Consider the following 3016-nt stretch of genomic DNA (forward strand, 5'->3'; position numbering starts at 1 on the left):
CTCCCTTTCTCTCTCTCTCTCTCTCTCTCTCTCTCTCTCTCTCTCTCTCTCTCTCTCTCTTTTTCTTTTTCTTCCTGGTACTCAGGAAGCAGAGGCACCCAGGTCTCTATGAGTTTGAGGCCAGACTGGTCTACACAGTGAATTCTAGAATAGCCAGGGCTACATAGTGAGACACCGTCCCACCCTACAACACACACACACACACACACACACACACACACACACACACACACTCCAAAAAATCAGTAGCTTGAAGTTTTCCTTCTCAATATTCTGGGAGAGTAAGTGGCCTGCTTTCTCTGTGCAGGATGAGTTAGAGGAAGAGAAGGCTGGTACATTGCACTTTAATGCACTAGGCCACATGGCTGAAATTCTGATTGTTAAGCAATGCTGATTTTGTTGGCCTTTTGATACGGAAATGGGGGAAGGGAGCCATGAAGGTCAGGGGGAAACAGATGTTTGTCTTTTGAAAAGTATTTCCCTGACATTTCCCAATGTGTACAGAATAATATCCAGAACCTCTTTTTGGGTAAAGAATACCTTTTAAATGTTAAGCAAACTGATTATTTCTTGCCATTTTCAGAATGAGAAATTAGACTGATGGACATTTTTAATGGAGGACAGACAAGAAATTCACAGAGAAAAACAAAGAAACGAATAGGAGAGCCCCCCCACACACACACACCTTCTCAGCTGTCAGTGTGGCCTTCTCTATTCTGGCTCAGGCATTTGGGTGCTGATGAGAAGGGGTGCTCTCAGAACCCCTAGCCCATGCTGCTAAGCTCCGAAGCAGCCCTTTCCTCAGGTGATCCTTTTCCAGCCTCCTGATTTCCACATGAAAAATTAAAAAGAGTATGACAGGGAAGGAAAGAAAGATCTCCACAATAGAGAAATGAGCCTGGGACCTGACACATGGTGCACATTTGAGAATTCTTCATAAAACATGACACAACTCACTACTTCTAAAAATGGTGACCAAAATGTGCCAGTCAGGCAGACATCAAGTGACAGAGACTAAAAAGGTTGGACAATTTCAAGTCCTGAAGGACCTCATCTAAGCCAGCAGGTTATTGTATGTATCACAGAACGTTTGAATTAAAAGGAATGTTCAGTAACCACACAGTTCTACCCCCATCTTATCATAGAAGAAGAGGAAAAAAAGAAAAAGACACACTGATCAGAGTACCAAGTGCCTGAGCCTCAGCCAGTGGTGGAAATTCACCTCCAGTCTGGGATGCTTGATTTCAATAGGATCAATTATTAAACAGTTGTGAATCCTTCTTTGTGCTACCCTCTGTTTCATGCCGTGGTTTGGGGGTAGTACATTCATGAGTAGTATGTACCTTTGTCTTCTGGGGATTAGGCTCTCTGTGCAGAGCAAAAATGTGTGTGATCAAATCCATATAATATAGCTGTTGGGAAGAGCAGAGATCTGAGCAGCAAAGGTAGAAGGCTGTGCAGCTGAGAGGGACTGAAAACCTTCTCATATTTGTTCCATTAATTACTATGGATTCCATGGAGAAGAAAGTCTGTATTTACTGGCTTATTTCATAGGTGAATGAGTCTAGATAAAGCATCTTCAAAGGAAAAGACAGGAAGCCTATGCTTTCTGTGTAAATGGGGTGATGGGTTTCTTCTTTTCCATAAGGAAAACAGAGATAAGCCACACATGCTTCTCTCCCAGACCCATCTTCTCATGCCAGCCAGCATCCACACAGGCTGTGTGCAGAGGAAGGGAGGAGACAGAGCAAGGTTTCATTAGAAGGACATTAAGCTGTCCACTCTTGCAAGAAAGCCATAGAGAGAGTGTAGGGAGCTCAGATGCTCCAGGGTGGGCCATCAGAAGACAAAAGACACACTTGTAAGAGATAGAGTGTCAAGGCTCATTCCTGCTCACAACGACCCTAAAGTATCCACTATTTTATACCACAATAAGCTCAAGAAGCCGTCTTCTTATTCACAGAAATAATTTCAACATCCACTCTGCAATTTGGGCCATGTGCCTGATTTGGTAAAGAATCTCTACTTTCCCAAAATATGAAGTATACTGGCTCTATCAAGGCTTTTACAAATTTTCAATCATGGGGCCCAAATTAAAATGTTTTCAAAGTATGACTAAAGTTGGAAGCTGCATGATTGAGTAAATTCTATATTTTTCACATTAAAAAAAAATCCTCCATATGTTTGGGTTTTTTTACCAGCTCATTGAACTGTGTTGGCAATGAACAGATCAGTGTATCTAGGAATGATTGATACCATTTGATTCTTGAATATCATGTTTTGATAATGTTCTGCAGTGTTTCAAGCCAACAAAACAGAAACACACACACACACACACACACGGCGGGGGGGCAGGCAGGGCCAGGAAGGGCTCGAAAGTGACAGTTTTTGTCTTGCTGACTGGCTGCATTTGGTGTTTAAACAGTGTCATTGAAATTTTACAGGTGACGTTTGATGAAGAACTGTGTCAACCAGTTCTGTTGCCTTCAAAGACAAACATCCGCTCGTTATAATGAATGAAACCATGGTCTTGGCAGAAATGCTAGTGACCTCTACTAAATGACCCACTGACCTGTAAATAGATGAGAATCAGCCAAAATAAATGAGGCAGAAGTTTTCCCAGCCTAACTTTGCATTCTAACAGAGCAGGGCCATGTTAGAATTAAAAGAGATAGAATGGTCAGGAGGGAACATTTAATAGAAACATTTAATAGGAACAGCACTGCCAAACTCTTCTTGTTCATTCTTTATTCTCATGTTATTCAATATATATATAGGCTTTAAAAGTGACATAAACATTGCACCTAAAAATCTCACACATAGACTCATCCAGCAGAGCCAAGCAAAAAGTTATTTAAAATATGGACATTGTCAATAGCCAATTTATTCAGAGTACATCTCCATCTAGATTCATACTGGACAATAAAGTGGTATTAAAATGAGCACTTGAATGTGGCCAGTCTTAATTAGTGTGTCGTATAAACATACACTAGAATTCAAAGACTGCACCAAGAAA

Source organism: Grammomys surdaster, unplaced genomic scaffold (genome assembly GCF_004785775.1).
Source record: "Grammomys surdaster isolate TR1022 unplaced genomic scaffold, NIH_TR_1.0 139, whole genome shotgun sequence".
NCBI lineage: Eukaryota > Metazoa > Chordata > Mammalia > Rodentia > Muridae > Grammomys > Grammomys surdaster.